Genomic DNA, 22,094 nt, shown 5'->3' with positions numbered 1-22,094 from the left:
TATATAAACGCCTTATCTGAATCGCACATCAGGATCAAGCAGGGACCTGATGAGCTCATATGGTATCCCTCGGAGCATGGCACATACACCCCAAAAGCGGGATACCTATCTCTGATCGCACATAAGGCTCCGGATTTGATATCTTTCTGGTGGAACTCCATCTGGAAGTTAACTGCTCCACCAAGACAGAAATTATTTTTTTGGTGTATCCTAAAAGGGGTGGCTCCCACTGGGGAATACCTCATGAGGCGTGCGATACATGGACCGTCTTGGTGCATCCTGTGTAAGCAGTCTACTGAATCGTGCACACACCTATTCTTACAATGCACTGTCCTAGCACAGCTATGGCAAGCTATCTCCCCAGCTATACAATTCTCCGGTAAATGGGAGGGGGTCGACATAAATCAAACATGGGAGTCGTGGTATAACCAGCATAAGAACTCAAAGCTACAGAGCCTGCCCATCATTATATGCTGGTACCTATGGTTGGCCCGAAACCGTTTGACATTCGAGGACAAAATGGTTCAGTGGCCGCATCTTACTGCTAAGATTATTGCTGTCTTCAATGATATACCTGAGCCACCGCAGCCTAAGGTCCGCCGTCCCCGGGATCCCCCTCAAATCGATCACAGCTGCCCATGGGCTTATTTCGATGGTGCAGCCCAACAGCAGGGATGTGGAGGGGGCTTTCTCCTCTTCATTAACGAACAGCACTTCTATAAAGCAAAGCTGGGTCTGGGCGTTGGTTCTAACAACTTTGCAGAGATCATCACCCTCCGCCATCTCATTCATTTTGCATTGAGCCATAACTGCTTGCATTTAAACATATTTGGGGATTCAAAGATTGTCATTGATTGGTTCAATAATATTTCTGCTTGCCACTCGCACACACTCAGCAGTATACTGGATGAAATAAATTTACTGAAGGAACAGTTTAATAACATCTCTTGCAATCATATCTACAGGGAACACAACAACAGTGCCGATCAACTATCCAAGGAGGCTACGGCACTTCCCAGAGGCGAGTGGATGATTCAGGAGCAGCGGGGCGCAAATGCATATCAGTACTATCACCGCCCATACATAGATGCACAATATCATAGGGCAGCCAGCCCATGAACAAACAAGAACTGATATTTTTGAACTATTTTTGTATATAGCTGATAAATATTATAACTGACAGCCCTGCGTGGCAATATGTATATATGGCGATGTAAAACATCCTGCGAGATGATTTTTGTTTTTTGATAGACAGATATGGAACCTACAGATACCCACATGTGTAGTGGAAGAACTTCTGCATATGCAAATGCATCTACAACATGTAATTTTTCTAATTAATGAAAGATTACGATTTTTCCAGTGGAAAAAAAAAAAAAAAAAAAAAAAAAAATAGATATATATATATATATATATATATATATATAAACAAGTTTTCTAATCATGGAGATTCACTTCCAAAGAGTTAGAGGGAAAAAAAACTAAGATATCAAGGAGGTTATCAATCTCAATCTTGAAAACTTTAATTATTTATGTGCCTTGAAGAGTACTAACAAGAAAATGAACATTACTAAGATAAGAAAAAATTATGTTGAGCTTCATAGTGAAACTGGGCATTGGTCTACTCCAAAAATACCATAGGAAGAAAGCATTTCTCACTTGCGTAATACTAATAGGATTGAAGATGAAAAGAACTATATCTTATATTGCATAATTTTTAGTCAAATCCATCCTAATTTTCAAAAAATATGTCACACTACCAACCTTCATGAGTTACTAATGTGCAAAGGTATGATGATCTCAGAACACTTGGCTCATTTCTCTTTAAGTATGGAAACAATATGTTAAAAGATTTCAATTCATTTCTTACCTTCTTAATCTCGTATTTACCATATTGGTATTAGTGGTCATTAGTCGTAGTCATCAACATCATCATATTTTTTATTAAAGCATCACAAAAACATAATTCATATTTATATATCTTTTTAATTAACCAATTTAATTAAAAGGAAAAAAAATATGATTATTTTTAAAATAATTCCGAACTTTTGAAATACAACTACTACTGGAATTATTTTACTATATTTTGTTTATGGCCAACCTAATAATTATGGTTAATTAAATTTAAATTTTAAAACTCTGTTTTAAAACAAACGCTCTTACTTTATAAGTAACCACCTTTTAATTTTATATTTAATTTAATTTATGTTCAATTCAATTTATATGCTTTAATAACCTTTCTATTTCTATTTTTAATTTAATTTAGGTTAAATTCAACTTATATGTTTTCAATATTAAATGGATTCCTATATATTCTTGTAAAATATAATTTTGTTTGTTGTTATTATTATCCAGATACGGGAAAATAGATAATATTTTTAAATTTAATTCTAATTCAAAAGTATAAATTGAGATTTACTTTCTAATTCAAAAATATAAATTGAGATTTATTTCTTATTTTTCAATGTAAACCTATCACATTATTTATTTTAAATTGGTATATATTTTTAAAATCTTTAAACATAAAGATCTCATTTTTTAATTTAAAGATGTTACATCTCTCCTTTAATAAATTGTTAACGCCTTTTTACTTAATTGGAATTTCTCTTAACAAGATTACTGCTATCCAGTAATATTTAAAAAAATATTTTATTACTTTATGTAAAATATTATGTAATGTTATGTTAAATTAGTAAAATTAAAATTAAAATCCAAAAATAATAATAAATATTTTATTACTTTACATAAAATATTATGTAATGTTATGTTAAAATAATAAAAATAAAATTAAAATCCAAAAATAATAATTAGTTCTTGATATAGTGAGATATGATCTTGATATAGATAGCCTTCTTGGGATGAACATTACTGACTAACCGTCGTTGGAGTTTAAGATTACTAACATTGTTGAGTATCTATATTAGATTTCAGGTCGAATACCTTCGCATATAACTCTGTTTGAGCTAAACCGCCCCATGGTTAACATCTTGTGTCGTATAAGTGACCTCCTTCCACACTGGAGGTGTGTGGGGACTTAAGGAAAGCATAGGGGCGATGAAGTCAACATTTGATATTGCTTTTAGTAATTTTCTGTGTTGGAGGGTATGCAAATCCAGATTCTCATGCATGGTAATAATATATCATTGATGAATCTTAGTTTCTACTATGTACAATCATACAAGAATTGGATTCTCAGTTAACATTGACGGCTACGAAACCAATTTGGATAAACTGAATGCATGGAGCTCCCATTTTGTAACGAAATTGCTCAGACATTTTATGATATGCTTAAAGTTTGCTTGATTGTTTACGAAATCTGCTTAATGGCTAATGCATACTCAAGTTAACTCTCTCTGAAAATACTCGAGTTAAACATCTTGAAATAGATTTATTTTAATCATTTTAAAATACTTCAGTAATATATATTTGCCTCATTTCTTTATCGATTAAGCTGCGTTCAGACTACAGGCAGGCAAGATTATTTGCTTCAAATGTTCGTCATGAATTACCAGACTACAGTCAAGCAAGACAGATAAAACTTTGAGATTTAACGTTATTTATATTCTTTGTGAATTTTCTGCACAACCTGTCTGAAATCTTTCACTCAGTAAATTAGCTTATTTCTATTCATGCACAAAATAAAGTCTACGAGGAGGCTTTGTGTTCCATGCTCGCACCATCATCAATGAGGAGATTATTTCATCAATATGTCCTTTCCACTTCTCTAAGAAAAAATTAAATGTGGGAAGAGTCATAGAGACGAATGAGGGTTCTCTTTTTGAGCAAAATGCAACGGGTGTGGCAGTCTTCCGTAGGATCTGCTGGCATTGTTGAGAAAGGAATTTGCTGTAGTCAGTGTTAGCATAGACTGGAAAAGTGTTTCGAAACGGTTGAAAATATACAAACATCGTGTGATGTATTAAGCGAGAGAATGGCAGATATATGGTCTTTTGGCAACGCCGACAAAATTTGTTTCACGCTGTGACTCCGACAAATTTGTGTAGGGCTCATGGTCAGGGTCATGATCAGGGATTTGATGGGAATTTTGCCCGTCATGGCGCAAAAAATGTAGGTCTGTTTTCTGGATGTGTTTGAAATTGGAGAAAACGGTTTTTTGGACGGGCAATAACTATTTTAAAACGTTATTAATTCTTCTTTCTCTTCACTTTAATTTGTACCTACCACTCACCATGACCATTATCTGATGAAGCTCGACAATGACAATTGTCCAACTCACCTTGACCTGCCCAGAGATCCTATAGTGGTGGAAATAGGATTCTCCTGCCCGGAAAATCCTATTTCCACCACTATAGGATCATTAATGCGCTTTTACATGCTCGGGAGATAGATTTTTATAACACGCGCAGGGGTAAGGCGCCGTTTTTATTTTTATTATCTAATTATAAACGTCTATCTCCCGCGCATGTAAGAGCGCATTAATGATCCTATAGTGGTGAAAATAGGATTCTCCTGCCCAGAGCAGAGTTGATTTGAGGTATATATTCACTCATTCAGTGTCATTAAATGTGTACAGGATGTTCCTTTAATGACAAAATCTTATAATATAGTATATAGTGTCGTACAAAAAAAATAATGTGAAATGAAGTTTGGATGCTGAAGTAGTTGAGTAGACTTAGAGAGAATGATTAGGCTGTGGACTCCCCCTGAGGTTGTGAATCTGCCATGAATATGGGATTTTATGGCCCTCCGAATAGTAGAAACTTAAAAAGTCGAGACTGATTAGACTCCCTCCAACCGTTAATTTATTTTTTGCTATCATATATCAATATGCTCATACTAAATTAAATTTGAATTTCACATATAATAACTAACCATAAATCCAAATTCCAACCCTAGGCAAGATACATTGGTCAAGCCCTGAACATGAGTAACAGACCTTTGTTAACCATAAATCCAAATTCCAACCCTAGGCACGATACATTGGTCAAGCCTTGAACATGAATAACAGACATTGGTTAAACATGAGTACTACACATTTTAAATTTTGAATTTGACATATAATAACTAATCATAAATCCAAATTCCAACCCTACTCATAAACATGAGTAATAGAACTTTGTTAAACATAAATACCAAACATTTTAAATTCGAATTTTACATATAATAACTAACAATAAATCCAAATTCCAACCCTAGTCATGATACATTGATCAAGCCCTCAACATGTTTAACAAGCATTTGTTAAACATAAGTACCAGACATTTGTTAGTAAGTCATAGCCGCAAGCATGAAACAAATTTGTAGTAGTTGTGCGAGACTATATAGGGCATTCTCTCCTTCACTTATCCACGCAATGATTTTATATTGTACATAAGTACCAGACATTTGTTAGCAAGTCATAGCCGCAAGCATGAAACAAATTTGTAGTAGTTGTGCGAGACTATATAGGGCATTCTCTCCTTCACTTATCCACGCAATGATTTTATATTGTTACTCGTCTTCAAACACTCCAAATCTGCATCCTATTCCAACATTGTTTGAAAAAAAAATCTACATCACCAACGCAAGCAGATCCTAGCCAAGGATGTGACACATTGTATTTTCCTCAAAGAGGAATCTACTTTATTTTTTCCTTTATTAGATTCTCCTTTATTAGATTCTGATAGATGGAGTATACCTATTTCATCCCTCTAAATGATTAATACATTTAGAGCTATAAATTCAGAGTTAAATAGATGTAGGTTTGTATACATAGAAGGTAAGCATTCACTTATAAATTCAGAGTTAATTAAATAGATGTAGGTTTGTATATATAGAAGGTAAGCATTCACTCTCTTGTTTGATTGATATCTTGTTCGATTGATATAGAGTGAGAAATTTATTATTTTTATGTTATTTTAAAATATTTAAAGCTAATAGATATTTGTTTTTTATTACACAATTAAATATAGAGGAGATGTTATTATATAGTAATATATTATATTAAATTAAAGAAAAAACAAAAAAAAAAAGGAAAATTTATAAATGTATTTGGGGATAAATTTTGATTTATCTAATTGAATTAAAGTTAGAAATAGAAGTCAGTGTGGGGTAAGTGGTGATGGCGGTGGAATGAAGTCTCACGGAACTAAGGCCTTGAATTGAAATCTTGTGCTACCCTCCCCGTAATAATGGACATGTAAACTAGAAAATCGAAAGAAAAAAATTTAGAAATAGAAAAGATTGTTAATTTCTATATGATAATAATAATAATAATAATAATAATAAACCTTATAGCTTGAAGAGTGGGCCTAATGATTAAAACAATGTATTTCTTCTTAAAAGGAAAAAAAATTAGAAATATAAAAGATTGTTAATTGCTATAGGATAATAATAATAATAATAATAATAATAATAAACGTTATAGTTTGAGGAGTGGGCCTAATGATTAAAAGCATGTATTTCTTCTTAAAAGGTCACAAAAAAAACTTTAGAAATAGAAAAGATTCTTAATTGATATATGATAATAATAATAATAAAATAAACGTTATAGCTTGAGGAATGGGCCTAATGATTAAAACAATGTATTTCTTCTTAAAAGGAAAAAAATTAGAAATATAAAAGATTGTTAATTGCTATATAATAATAATAATAAATAGCTTGAGGAGTGGGCCTAATAATTAAAAGCATGTATTTCTTCTTAAAAGGTCACAAAAAAATTTAGAAATAGAAAAGATTGTTAATTGATATATGATAATAATAATAATAATAAAATAAAGGTTATAGCTTGAAGAGGGGGCCTAATGATTAAAAGCATGTATTTTTTCTTAAAAGGAAAAAAATTAGAAATATAAAAGATTCTTAATCGCTATATGATAATAATAATAATAATAAAATAAATGTGGGCCTAGTGATTAAAAGCAAGTATTTTTTCTTAAAAGGAAAAAAATTAGAAATATAAAAGATTGTTAATCACTATATGATAATAATAATAATAATAAAATAAACGTTATAGCTTGAGGAGTGGGCATAATGATTAAAAGCATGTATTTCTTCTTAAAAGGTCATGGGTTCAAAACCATAGGGGGTAGAGTATGTATGCATAGGCCTAATGATTAAAAGCATGTGTTTCTTGGGCCTAAAGCATGTGTTTCTTCTTAAAAGGTCACAGTATTTATGCTTAGGGGCCTAATGATTAAAAGCATGTATTTCTTCTTAAAAGGTCACAGGTTCAAAACCAGAGGGGGTAGAGTATGTAGAGTATGTATGCCTAGGCCTAATGATTAAAAGCATGTATTTCTTCTTAAAAGGTCGCGGGTTCAAAACCAGAGGGGGTAAAGTATGTAGAGTATGTATGCCTAGGCCTAATGATTAAAAGCATGTGTTTCTTCTTATATGTAGCGGATAGAGTGTGTATGCCTAGGCCTAATGATTAAAAGCATGTGTTTCTTGGGCCTAAAGCATGTGTTTCTTCTTAAAAAGTCACAGGTTCAAAACCAGAGGGGGTAGAGTATGTATAGTATGTATGCCTAGACCTAATGATTAAAAGCATGTGTTTCTTGGGCCTGAAGCATGCGTTTCTTCTAAGCATGTGTTTCTTAGGCCTAAAGCATGTGTTTCTTCTTAAACAGTCACAAGTTCAAAACCAGAGGGGTAGAGTATGTATGTCTGGGCCTAATGATTAAAATCATGTGTTTTTTGGGCCTAAAGCATGTATTTCTTATTAAAAGGTCACATGTTCAAAACCAGAGGGGGTAGAGTATGTATGCCTGGGCCTAATGATTAAAAGTATTTGTTTCTTGGGCCTAAAGCATGTGTTTCTTCTTAAAACATCACAGGTTCAAAAACAGAGGGGGTAGAGTATGTATGCATGGGCCTAATGGTTAAAAGCATGTGTTTCTTCTTAAAAGGTCACAGGTTCAAAACATGTGTTTCTTTTTAAAATGTCATGGGTTCAAAACGAGAGGGTGTAGAGTATGTATGCCTTAGTACACTTAGCAATCAAATAGATGCACAAAGGTGAGTCCCTCGTCCCACAAACAAGAGGGTCTCATACACCAATTTGGTGTATGGATTGACCTTAACCTTAAAATTAGATAATAATCTTAACCTTAAAATTAGATAATAATAATAATCTTCATGATGAACCACACTTATTGGTTCTAAATGCATAAACCAACAATTTATTTTATGTAATTTATATCAAAAAACTTTACTTAAAATATAATTTTATTTTAAATTTAAATTTGACAAATTGTATTTTTTATTATTTAATATATATATATATATATATATATATATATATATTAAAATTTGAATATATAAAAATACGTTTCTTATCACAATTAAAATATCCAAAATAAATCTAGAACGCTTTTTAAGGAAATTTAATAAGTTTAAGAATATACGTGTAACACTTCCATTTATAAATTTAGTTTAAAATAACTTTAGTTCTCATTGATTCCCCATTGTCATATACTTGTTACATTGTTCAAGTTGAATATCTATTTATACTTTGTATTATAAATATATATATAGAATTTGTTTATTAGCCAAAATCATCTTCATATTTTAATATTATAATTAAGTATAATATTTTATATATAAATTTAGATTTAATTAAAATTTTAATTCTGATTGATTCCCTATTGTTATATATTTATTATATGGTTCCATTTGAATTTCTATTTATCAAAAATATATATATATATATATATATATATATATATATATATATATATATATATATATATAAATAATTTGTTTATTAGTTAAAAAAAAATTTATATTTTAATATTATAATTAATTACAATATCTTATTATTTTATATATAATTTCAGATTTATTTTTTAATTAAATTGTGAAAATTATTTTATATTAAAAAATCTAAATACAAATATAATCTAATTGTTCTAATTTTTTTAACTTAAAAATATTATTCATTTTCGAATAATAAATATTTTTGTTTATTATAATAATATTTTTAAATACATAAATAAAATTACCATCCTAAAAAAGTTCAATGATATTGAGAATATATAAAATAAATATACGCCACACAGCTATCCCATTAAAATAATTTTTTTAATTTATATTTACTGAAGATTATTACCATGCTAATAACAACAACATAAGGAACCATTAAAGTACTTGATCAAAAAAATTACTATAGTCGTCATAGTTCAACGTTTACCTTTATTTATACTATGCTATATATCATGAGAAACCCACTATCTCGAATGAACAACTAATTAAATGTTATGTTTGGGGCTTGACCACGTTCATCATCACACCTCCTTAGGGAATGATTTATATATTTTTCCTTAAGTTAATAAATCACAACTATAGGTGTAAGTGGTCCGTGGAGGAGTTTACGAATTAAGAGGGTTTTCGTTTCCCCTAAATTTTAGCTTGACTTTTGGGTTAATTTTTTATAAGCTTATAAGAGTTGAATTTTAGCTCAACTTCTCGGTTAATATTTCATAAGGTTATAAGATTTTAATGAGGCACATGTCGAATCGTCTCGATCCCAACTTTGTCCTATCACTACACTTTGCTAGGTGTCATGCTTTAGACATTGGGAGATGACCCAACAACGATCAAAGGGTTTAGGAAATTGTGGTTCAATAATGGTAACTAATCACTTTTCTCACTCTTATTATTGGTCATTTTCACACCATCACTACGAGAACCTCTCTATTGTGACTTTCAACTAGGGTTTGATTAATTCCTAGTTACAAATCCCTGCTTCTCTACAGTTATGATAATATTCCAGAGTTAATTGCATAAAGCATTTTTTCCCTTCAACTCGTTATGCTTTTACATTGAACTGAGTTTAAAATTTCCATCTCTTTATAGATCTTAGCTCAAGTTGGCATTCTGTAGCTGAAAGGGTCCAGTGGCGGGTTCTCCCATATGAGCCTGAGATGCCTAGGTAAGATAGGATGCTACTGGTATTTCCAAAAGTTAAACCTTCCTTTTCTTTTCCTCAACTGCAAGCTAAGGTCTCTCTTTCATTTGCAGGGATGAGGGTATGCATATGACCTCAAGTACTTGTTCCTTGTCCAATTTTATTAGTTCCAAAATTATAATGATAGACTTTTACCAATCCTATACATGCTCTATGTGCAAGTTTGGGTTTGTACTACTCACACTCTTGAACTAGATTTTCTTACCTTTGGAGTTTTGGGATCTCGTCCTTACAACGTTCCTGCCTCACTAATGTTTTCCTTTTTTCTAGGTTCTCCAAAAACCCTACTCAGTGTAATTTTCCTTATTGTTTTTTAGTTGTTGTGAGTATACAAGCCTACTGCTGCCAGTCATGGAACTTAATTTTGTTATATCATTTTAACTATGGCAAGGTCGACACTCGAAATAACAGAATTGCTAATCTAGGGTTTCAAGTTCTCTTCTTCTTCTATTGTTTGATATGGAGCCTACCCATTGTTAGGTGGAAAATTCTTGTCTTTATCGAATGAGAAATAAAGATAATGAAATATAGAATCCATACCTTTTAGTTAAAATGCCTAATGAAGACCCTTATTGTAGTTTAATGAAACTTCTTAATGCTCAGAATCCAATTCTACAAACGCAATAACAAACAAAGGATCAAAAGCATATGATATATAAATGATTACGTAAAGTCTATATTAGTGATGAATGATACAAGTACCTAACATCACTACCAATGGAAAATTGAAAGTAAAAAAGAAATACAAGAGATCCATTGGATAATATAGTGAGAAAGAAACACTCTTTTTTATTATAATTGAATAAAAAGGAGGGATATAAACTAGCCTTGATGTTGTAAACCTCCTTCCAATAGTCTCCAATATTCCCTTACGTGATAATATTCCAGCCTCAAATTGACAATATAAGATTACATCAAAAGTGAACTCCTTCCCCACTAGTGTGTGCTGAATTTAGATGCCAAGAGGAGGAGGTTTGAGATCCTCTTTTTAAGGATTAGATCCATAAAGAGAGGGATTAGGGATCCAAAAAGAGAAGAAGTAGATCGATAAACTAAGGGATAAGGCCCAACTAGGTAGGGGTTCCAGTCCTTCTTGTTGGTATATTATACCCCTACAAGGTTTCTAGAAATTTCTTTTTATTTTTACCTAGACTAAAAGGACACCACGCATTTTAATGGAGACAATGGTTAGAACTGAGGTTGTGCAGACAGTTGCTACGAAAAGTGCGACACTCCTTGAAAATAGGTTTTTAAGCAATATAAATCGGGATTTTCGTTGTATTTGTGATAGTTTTACTTCCAAAATTATAGGGGATTACTTGGAAACACCTCATTAGATAGCGAGAGGTCCAGCTTGGTGATCATTTTCCTATTGGTGACAAAATTACATGTAGCACCCATAAGGGTTGGGATGAGACCTAAAGTTTTGGAAAACAATGTACATAGTATCTTTCTTTCATGAAATAACAAGTTGTGAGTTTGTACAAATTCCTTCAGAGTATGTTTTGTTTGGAAATTCTTTATTGATGACCAAATTCATTTATTATTTATTTGATTACTAGCAGTTCAAGTCTGTGAGGTTGTTTATTTATTACTGATCCAGGTCCGGGTGTGACAAAGGACCCTTCCAAGACCTTTTACGTTAGTGATGTGTTAAATTGCATCTTTAAAAGAACGTAAATGTATACATGTGCATGCTGTAAAGAAGAGGAACATGACAATCATCAACAACATGAAAACATAAGTCGTTGATAACGGAGTTCGTCGATGAGGGACTATGTCTCCAGGCCCCGATGTCAAGATGGTGTAGGCCACTGCATTAAGTGTTGTCAATAGTGATGATGTACACAAGAGATGTTATCTCGATCATACAAGGAAAATGCCCTCACGCAGGAGTGGCTCTAAGAAATGTTCCACTACAGGAACTCTAAGTCAAAAGGCTCCTATCAATATGAGATAAAACTCATGCATGATGACCATTTCGCCAACATGGCATAAAAGGGATCTCAAATCAAACATGGATGGCAACACATGAGTATCCCATCAACATACAACAAAGGGATCTAAAAACACAACATGACAAATCATGACAATAAGTACATCACATAGATGATTCCGCATCACATCAAGTAGGAATCATGAAAATGAGTATGAAAAAGGATCCCACATCAAACATCAAGCAAGGACCTATGCAGCAGAATGCATAAAAAATAAGTACATGAACACAACATATACCTCACAACCAAGGGCCATCTGAAGAAGCGGATGTCAAACTGCTGAAGCTGCTTGGACCATCGATCTCAAGGCATCAATTGCATGGAAATGGTTGCTCGCACATGAATGCTGACACCTGCATTCCACTTAGAAAAGTGGCTGAATAAGAGAATGAGAGAACGAGAAATCTGAATGTAGCATTAGATTTGCGGCGTCGAATAGTGCAAAATTAACTGTCCAAAATATGAATTCTGATAAGTTGAGAATCCGGGGCTGAAGGAATCTTTTAGATTCCCCCTAGATTCCTCAAAGATTCTACTCCATGGGTGGATTGGAAATCTACAACTCTAAAGGTGAATCTGACCTCTCCATTGCGATCCTTGTGGAAAAACATGAAAAACGACTATAAACTTGATTATATTCTGACATGGAGAAAAATTACCTCCTAAGGAAGATTTCATGGATCATGGTTCCGCTCCCTGTTTTTGTAGCAATCATGGTTCCACTTGCATATTGAAAAATGACCAAAAAATTCAGAAGTATGATGGAGGAATGGACAACGCCATTGCGTTCGTGGCGTCGAGAAGTGCTGAAACCATAAAAAATTTGTCAAAATTTGACAAAGTGAAATTTCAGCGCCCTGCAAAATGTTGCCTTGAACTGCGTGCACAACGTCCTCCTGTCTCGAAAGCCAAGCCCTCTCCTGGTTCCTCCATCTATCCCCTAGGTGTATTGAAAATACTAGATTTATATAATATTTCCCAGCGGATTAACCAATAAGGTAGTTAAGTGGATTGGTTAAGTGACCACATTATAAGGAGGAGGTCGGGTGGTCAGGTTTGCATTGCGTGGCCGGCCCAATGTCCCACGCATTAACAAATGAACATTGCATGTGGCACTATTATGGTAGGTGGCACGTTGAGGCGCACACTGGTTTTATGTTTATGGTTGCCTTCACTGTGGGTTCGTTTTTGGGGCCGCCCGCTTGGGGTCTGGCCATGTGGGCCAAGCGATTTCGACCCCTATCGGTCCTGTACTAAGTGTTATATGGCGTTGTAAGGTGTGGGGGTGCGGGCTAGGTCCACCAGAGGTGGCCCCTGCCCACCCCATAATTAATGGTTTATATGTTATATGGTATGCGGTTGGAGAAGGGTTTGGCGGGGTCATGGCCGCCAACCCAACCTTTGAATTTTAAAAAAAGTGTGGTACAGTTTGGTTGGCGGGGGTTGTGGCCCGTCGACCCTTTTAATAAAAAGATTTTGTTATGTAGTTTGGGAGTGGCAGGGGTGGTGGCTCGCCACCTCATTTATAATTTTATTTTTATTTCTTTTGAAATATAGGTGCTCCTCAAATCTTTAGAAAATAAGGGATATTGGGACAATTAACGAGGCCATAATTTCGACCAATTTCAGGAGCTAGGTTTCATGCCTCAGGGTTGGTAAAATTGTAGGATACTTAAACCTGGTCCACAACCCAACTTTGACCAAAAGATTGACTAGCTCGTTCTCCCTCATATGAGCTCGGATTAACAAACCATTCACACCTTTGCGATTAGGATGATGAGATCTACGCTCTGGTCCTAGTTCGAAGTCATTCCAAACATTTTGATTTTTAAGCTTTCATAAGCCCTCTTTGTCCTATGTGTGTCTCTAGAGCCACCTGGATCAATTGCACTATATACTCTTTTGTCTTCGATTAGCAGGTATTGGCTTTGCAAATATCTTTGTGGTTGCTCCTGTGTTTTTAATAATTTTTGTTAGGATGACAAGATTCAACAATCTAATAAGGCGATGGCATAATTAGTGAATGTATTAAAAACACTAACTGTGGCATATGTGAAAATTGCGTGGTTCTGTAATATGATAAAATTGTGTAAATGCTACAATTTGATGTATGCGACTTAAGCAACAACGAAAGGTTGTAATCTAGTTTCGCAATTTCTTATTTATCTTTAGCATTATAACCGTAACTGTTTTATTCGGCATTTTTGTTCTTATATTACTCTTATCTAGCTTTTTAGGTGGGAGGGGCCCATATCCCCTTGGGACCTGCCATCAACCTGTTGAGACATATAAATATATTAATAATGGGACATCGACTATTCCTGTGTACGGTTTCAATCTTATTAATAGGAACTAACCATTCCATATTTCAACTATATACAATATTCATTGCATTTTCTTGTTTATTCACTAATAATCTCCCTACAATCTAGGTTACATCTACAACAACAAAAAGACATTGGACAAATTCCTCACTTAATGTACAAACATTTCCTTGGAAACAAAGAATAAATGTGAGTCCAACTTACAATTTCCCCATGAATAATTATAGATTTCATCCAAAGAAAAATCATAGATAGTGATATTTACCTATTTTAAGTTAGACAACCAATATATCCACAAGTTAGACAACCAATATATCCACAGGGAACTGAGCACACCTCCCAACTAATGAGACAAGTGATCAATGCCTTGCCCCCCCCGAGCATTGCACTTCCAGATTAGTCAAGACAAGGATGTTCAAGATCCTCCTGAAGCCTTCTCAGATTGTGCTTAGTCCAAGATAAGTTTTTGTAGACTTCACTAGTCCACACTAGGGATTCCACTGGCTAACCAAATCAAGACTTTCCTATATGCTAGTGTCTTGCCTTCTCTTAACACTGTCCCATGGGATATTCCCACTTGTTCTTCTATTTCTCTTCTTCTCAAGTTTTCTCCTCCTCAAATTGGGATGACTTATTTCAAGAGAACATAATAGTTGCCTCCTAACTATCTCGATGATAAAATTTTCATTTTTTGTCATTCTTGTGATATCCACGACTTTCTAGCCAACTAAGTTAAAAAGTAACAATAAAATAAATAACTTAACATTTAAGTTTCACTTAAGCTTCTACGTAGTCCACAGTCTAACATGCTACTGTAGCAAAAGTAAATCAACAAAAATATTTACAATAACTGAAGGGTCTAAGAGGTGTTACATCTCCCCCCCTTGAATGAAATACTATCCTCGGTGTTTATTCTTGTCCTTGAAACAATTCGGGATACACATTCCTTATAAGGTCTTCATCCTCCTAGGTAGCCTCTTCTGGGCTGAAGTGTACTCATTGCACTTTAACCTGGGTGATAACTCACCTCTGTAACATTATTTCTCTCTGATCGAGAATACACAAAAACTCTACCAATAATTCTCCATCTGAATCTACTTGTTTCACATTTTAAAGTCTATCATTATTTTATGACATTTTATAAAATAATTCTCATTTGGATGTAAATATGTAAATTCAATTATACATGTATGTCTTGCCAATTAATAATATGTTGAGGGTAATACACATAGTTTTTTAATAGAGAAACATGAAACACATTATGTACTTGTATGTGGCTAGGTAGTTCTAATTGATATGCTACAGGTCCAATTCTAGCTAGTATTTGGAAAGGACCACAGATTTGGGGGGCTAACTGCCTCATCTTAACAGTCTCTTCTTGGGTTTGACCCTTGCATATACGTGATCCCCCACTCTAAATTCTCTAAAAAAAATCTTGTCGACATATCCTTTTTGTCGTTCTTGAGCAACCTTGAATTTCTATCAAACCTTCTTTACTATCTGTTCCATTTCCACTAAGATATAAAAGCTTCATATCAACTTATCTTCTAAACCACTTTAGTTGATAGATATTAAATATAAAACTATCTATTTAATAATTTTAATTAATAATTATTTCATAAAATCTATTTGTTTAATGGTTATTTCATATAAACCATATGTTTAAAATATATTTAATTTATTTTATAAAATTATAGAAAACTAATCTACTAAACATATTAAGTTTATATATATATTCTAATAATTTAGTTAAAATAATAATAATAATTATAAGATTAAGAATATACAATAATATTTATTATTATAAAACTTTTTAATTAATTATAAGTAATTAATTCTAAATAGTTAATTATAAATAACATCGTCATTATTATCATTTTGCAAAATTATTTTATTATATTGAAGTGGGAGTTTTTGTAAATCTTTATATATTGTTTGTAATATGTGTTATAATTTGAAAAGTTTATAAGAGTTATTATTATTTGTGTTATATTTTTTTGAAGTTTAAAAGTATATATTAATCAATGCAACATTTACATTGCAAACATTGGATTATTCTTTTAATTTGACTTGTTTTGTAAGTATGGATTAAAGGAAATAATTGAGAATTGAATATAGAATTTGCAAAACTTGTATTACAAATTTTATGCGGATAGTGCTTTTTTTACAAAAGCTTGGCATCAATGCGAGTGATATAAAAAGAACAGAAATGAAAAGACACAAAAATAAAAATAATTAGGTAGAAAATATAAATCATTGATGACATTTATAACATATCATGAAAGACAATGAGACTAGTTAGCAAGTGCAAGGTGATAATGGTTTTTTTTGGTGGATTCCATTCATTGGTGCCTATAATGATTGTGCCCAGGTGTTCCATGCATTTGTCCCTAAGATGATAAAGTAAGTGCAATTCCTCCATGTGTAGGAGAAGCTTATATCTATTTTTATTCAGTGTAAACAATACTTTTCCTAGAAGATTCACGATTTTCCAATAAGGGTTGATGGTGTGAAGATATTAACTTTTTTTGACCCCTAGTGGTATTGAGGTTTGAAATCTAATTAAAAATTGATGGCATAAAATCTAAATAAGAAATGTCATCCTTGTATTTTGCAGTTTCTTTTTCAGTGGAATCAATTTCCTATTGATTGACCATTTGAGTGTGTCTGTGATATCGATCGGCAGAGGCATGGGATCTAGAGCCCATGTCTTCGTGTTGTTGAGGGTGTTGTGGTCCCCAACTTTCCTCCTCGAACATGCATGTTGTCGACGCATGAAAACAACCAATGAAGCTCTCAATAGAGACTAGAGGTAAAGAAAGGAAAGATAAGGAAGAGGGGAGGGTGATACAACATAAAACATAATGAGTAGGAGGTCAAGGAAACTCAATGAAGGAAGGAACTCTAGTGTCTAAAGCCTAAGATAAGAAAGAAGTAGAATGCACCATGAAGGTGGATACAAATAATATACCAAAGAGAGCGTAACATAAACCGACGTAAAATGACTGAGAACAATGACAATCTGAAATAATATACCTTCAAGAGGGACATCCAATTGTGGTTGGGGAAAAGAGATGATGGTGTCAACTTTAGAGATTTTCCATAGCCTTCAAGTTCCTATTGCATTTTGATGATTAAGGAGAAGAATGTTATCTTGCTTGAGGATAATAGATGAAGAGAAGAAAAAATGAGGTGAGGAGGGCTTGGTACTTCCTTTTATTGAGCATCAACAAGGAGGTGGACAATTTCCCTTAAACACTGAAAGTTCCTTGATTGTATGCAAGACATATTATTTCCTCCAATATGAAGCAATAAAAAGAATTGGAACATACCCCTTTGGGAAATATAGCTTTTGAAATAAGCTTTGGGACTAGTAATGTCATCAATAGTAGCCACGGTATAATTACACGCTTTTATTACACAATGAATTCATAAAAAATTGCATCTACGAAAGAAAGATCTCACCTGAAAACAATTAAATGCTTCCCATAAATAATCTATATGAGAGAGTATGCAATAATACATTGCGATCGAAGCTTTTATATAATACACCTAGCTACTAAGCGCACCCATCACGCTCTCTTTCCAAGCCACCCATATATATATAAATATAATTTTATATTATAAAATAAAAATTATACAATAATATTTAATATTATAAAAATTTTAACTAATAAATATCTTCATCACTATAATCTTGCAAAGTTATTTTACTATCATCGTTATTTTGAAATTAGAAGTTCATAACAATATTTATACTTTCTATGTTTTAATTTAGAAAGTTCTATATAGCATATTTAGTATTATTTAAAATAAATAAAAAAATATACCATTTAAAATAGAAAAGTATACCACAACACTATGGTATTAATTTTTTTTAATTAATTATAAACCATATTAATTTTTATTTATGTTTTTTTATTACTTTAAAACTATGGTATTAATTTTTATTCTACAACTTAATATGAGTACGATGGAATGGGTAAGTTTACCCATCAGCTTTTGCTTCTTTAAAATAAAAATAAAATAAAATAATTATATTTTAAATAGAAAAATAATATTTGTTATAATTAAAAAAAATGAATTTGTTGTAAATTAATTGGAAGTAAAAAAATTTTGATTATATGTTTAAATCTTATACTTTTCAGAAATATTTTAGCTAGAAATTCAAGTAAACTTCTTGAAGATCTATGTTACCTAACTTATATCTATATCAACTTCATATATATCTATACACTGATGGTTGATTTTTTATTTAGTTTTATATATATTTTATTTAGCATTTAAAAATAATTTCAAAAACAGAAAATAACATATTGTATTTTGCACTCTAAAAATATTTACACAAAAAGAAAAATTATCCCTCTAAAATCTTAAAAATCTGTGAATAAAATAAATCTATACTAATATATATTATTCAAAATTTTAAATATGCTACAACTAAAGTGCTTGTTATCCCAAAATCTATACTAATATATATTATTCAAAAATTGAAATATGCCACAACTAAATTTCCCATTGTCCTTGTTATCCCAGAAATTTTGAACTTTTTGCTTAAATTTTCTACTGTACCTATACCATGTATGCACCGAAAATCTTGCAGAACTAAAAGACATACAAAAGATTGTACTTAGACGATAATGGGAAGCAGATATAGTCTACATGTCATACAATACAATAAGGGCAAGTTTAGGTACCTAAAACTTGACTATTATTGAATGGCAATTTATCAAACGGGTTCTCAATTATATTTTCACATAACTGGAGGCGGACGTTAAGGAATGCTTGTCACATGTGGTATTAAATCCGAAAATCTGCGGTCGTAAGCAAAATCTAAAATGACAATGGTTGATCGAGATTCGCATCATTCACACAGTACATTGACGGTCGACTAAAACGTCAATTTTGGGAGGTGTGCGACCACCTTCTTTAAATCGAGTTTCGTGACGTTATAGTTCGACTCTGCTCAGATTTTCCTTTGCAGTTGTGAAGTGATCCAGATGGCAAGCAGAACTGCTCGTTGCATGAGTTTAAGGCTTCTGGTGAACAAGCAAAGTCGGAAGATATTGTATGCGGAGGCAGGAAAGGATTTTGTCGATCTTCTCTTCAGCTTTCTCACGCTGCCAACGGGTTCCGTTCTGAAATTGATTTCAGCGTTGAAAAAAGCAAAGAAAATCGGCTGCCTCACAAATCTTTACGACAGCGTAGACAAGCTGCAGAATATGTTTATGCTTTCCGAGAAATCCGACTTACTGGAGCCTAAGTTTATACCTAACCTTTCCAACAACATCCTTCGAATAAAGCCGACAGTCAGCACCCCCACCCACAGTATATTACGGTTGCGGGAACGTGTACGAGATCGGTACCCACCATATTAGCTGTGAGAAAGGCGGCAGGTGTTCCTGTGGCAACACTATGAGCTATCAGTTGCAATTGCAGAACCCTTCCATGGGAGTTAGAACTGATGCCGCAGGAGTCAGTGGAAGTGGAAGCTGTGGGGGAGGATATGTGAAGGAAACGGTTACCTTCATAATTACCGAAGACTTACAGATATCTCCCTCGTCAACCATCACCAGCCTTAACTTGCTCAATAAGTTCAATGTCAAAGATTTATCGCATTTGGCGGAGCGAAACGCGAGTGTCGGTCCCAATGAGGTAAGGAGATACTATTGCTGTTTATAGTTTGGGTTCATAATGCTGTTAATGGGACTTATTAGGCACTGGAGCTGCTATTAATGGGACTTGTTTTTTGTAGTTTGTGTTGGTAATGCTGTTAATGGGAAGACCATAATAATTTTATATTTATTAGGCACTGGAGCTGTTATGGGCTTCTATGGTTTCAACTACGCCTTTGAACGATGTTTTCGGTGCTGCCGTCTCTGCAAATACATGAAGGTAACAGTGATTTGAAGTCCTTAATATACGAAAGGACATGTGTTGTTTGCTGCTCGTCAAGAGAATACTGATGTCAAGTTATGTCTTTTTGGTGTTGCAGTGTGGAGGGCGTATTTCAATTTTGAATATGTATTTTCAGGATGGTCGTTAATCGAAAGAATTTTTTTGCAAGTATTTGGCAGTGTAATTCAGAGGTCGCATACAGAACAAGGTGCACTATTTGCTTTTAATGGAGGTTTAACAGAAGTAAGTAGTATTTACTTTAGTTTAGATTTGAGGACAAGTGATTCGGGCATCTATGTAGTATCGATTTCGTAACATCACATCGGATCTTATAGTTTCTATTTCAATGCTAATCTGCTGTCTAAAAACTATGCTTTTAAAGTAATATGAAATTTAACTTGTTGCATAAATATCGCAGGATGGTAATTCAGTTTTATAGCTGAAAATTTTTTGATGGTTACATATTTTATTTATATATTATTAATTATTGATTATGGTTTTCTTTTAGAAAAATGTTGACCGGTCCTTAATTTTAGTTTGTTTTGTTCTGTTTGGGATGGATGTACATTACTAATTGGGGTATATTCAAAATATTAATATTATTACTTGTATATAAAATATATTTGATGGGTTGATAAATGTAAAATGACGATTGGATTGGCGTAAAACTAAAACATCAATATTATTATTTATATATAATTTTGTTAATAATTTGAATATATGCGTTAAGATCTTTTTATTTTCATTGTTGCAGTATTTCAAATTATTTTAAGCTAGTTACTGACATATCTCCGTCCATAGACAGAATTTCTACAGCTTATTTCAAAAGGTTTTGAACCTTGCACAGAGTTTAACACTAAGGGACATAAAGCTCGACGCCAAGGGGCCGAAAGCTCGTTATTTTTAGAGGGGCTTAACTTGAAGAACATTGGGTTAATATAAGTCGCTCACGTAAAATTTATTTAGTCGTGAACTAGTAGATCCTTTAGGGGAGTTGAAGTTAATGTGACCTAAGGTTAATGGAAAAATATATTATCGGATAAAAATGGTATTTTGTTAATACTTCTTTCAAAATATGATTGTTGGTAAATAAATGTATTGTTAAGGTATTATTTTTATGGTTTAAAAATTAATATATAATTAAATAACAAAAATAAATAAGTTAATTGGATTTCAGAGATCTGTGGTTTGTGCATTTTGAATTTTTGTCCGGAGAATCCACAGTAATAGAGTTTTTACACCAACGTTTCAAATCCCAAATGGGATCCATCATCAGGGTAAAGAGAAAGATGATAAAAGGAGAGCCAGATGGAGGAAATAAATACTCAAGAGGGACGAATATTAGAGGCAAAGCACAGGTCGGCCAGAAAGAAGTTATAATGAAACCTGATTTTTAATTTTAATTTTAATTTATTATAAATTAATATAATTTATTTAATATCTTTAAAACAAAATCTTAAACTAAAAACTAAATTAATATTAAAATCTAAAGAACTAATATGAACATAAATATTAATATCAAAAAACTATAAATAACCTAAACTCTATAATGATGTTAGAAACTAAAAACTAATAAATGTATTAATATTGATATCATAAATCTTAATAAGTTAATTTTCAATTAAACAAATATTATAAATTAATTTTATAATAATTTTAATTACTTAATATTATTTTATTTTAAAATTTTTAATGTATATATATATTTTTAATCATTTAAGGAATTTAATAATTTGTAATTTTTTTAAGCTTTTGTAGTTTATAGCTTCTTGTAGTATCCCTAAACTAAGTTTGGGGTGTATAGCTTCTTCTCTTCTCTATAAACTAGGTCACCACTTTAATGAATTTTGAATTTCTCAATTTTTACATATTTTACATTACTTTGATCACTAACTAAACTGCCTCCAAAATTTCCAATAAATTTTAATATTATTTATAAACTTAAAACTTTCTGTTAAATTTTAA

The 22,094-nt window shown here is 32.4% G+C and overlaps 1 pseudogene; it reads left to right on the top strand.

The window, feature by feature from the left end:
* Positions 1 to 19,231: 19,231 nt before the first annotated feature.
* LOC149181974 (uncharacterized) lies at positions 19,232 to 20,124 on the top strand (annotated as a pseudogene).
* The last annotated feature ends 1,970 nt before the right edge of the window (positions 20,125 to 22,094 follow it).

The sequence above is a fragment of the Pinus tabuliformis genome, chromosome 3_2 (genome assembly GCF_031772625.1).
Source record: "Pinus tabuliformis cultivar Carrire ecotype Pingquan chromosome 3_2, CPIR1, whole genome shotgun sequence".
NCBI classification, from domain to species: Eukaryota; Viridiplantae; Streptophyta; class Pinopsida; order Pinales; family Pinaceae; genus Pinus; species Pinus tabuliformis.
This window is presented reverse-complemented; position numbering and strand designations above follow the sequence as displayed.